Source organism: Tupaia chinensis, unplaced genomic scaffold (genome assembly GCF_000334495.1).
Source record: "Tupaia chinensis unplaced genomic scaffold, TupChi_1.0 Scaffold000212_1, whole genome shotgun sequence".
Taxonomy (NCBI): Eukaryota; Metazoa; Chordata; class Mammalia; order Scandentia; family Tupaiidae; genus Tupaia; species Tupaia belangeri.
In genome coordinates, this window is record NW_006159687.1 from 1,571,502 (window position 1) to 1,572,000 (window position 499).

Here is a 499-nt window from a genome sequence, read left to right on the forward strand (position 1 = left end):
GGTGACTGGATCCCATACAGCCAAGCGCAGGGTTAGAGTACTGGACCCAATGGCTGGATAAACACGCCACGTGGGTGTATGTGTGTGCCCCGAATCCCAAGAGCGGGGACAAATGGAAAAGAAGGGATTGCAGCATGGTTATCCCCTCTGAGGGTGTGTTCTCACTCTGTGTCTCTTCCTATAGTGAGCACCCATGCCTTCTAGTGTATTTTAAAACAAAAGTAAATTAAATAAAAAGAATTAAGGAGGCCAGCAGTGGTGTGTTGGTTAAGGTGCTCGATCCTACATGGCTAAGTGCACTGTTCAAGTCCCAGACCCAGTGACTTGAGAAATATACCAGGTGTGTGTGTGTGCCCAAAATCCTGAGAGGAGAATGGAGAAGGGATTGTGGAATTGCTATCCCTCGGGGGGGAGACTCCTTCTCACCTTCTTTCTCTGGCGAGTGCACATGCCCTATGGCAAATCTTTTTTTTTTTTTTTTCTGGCCACGTTCTTGCTA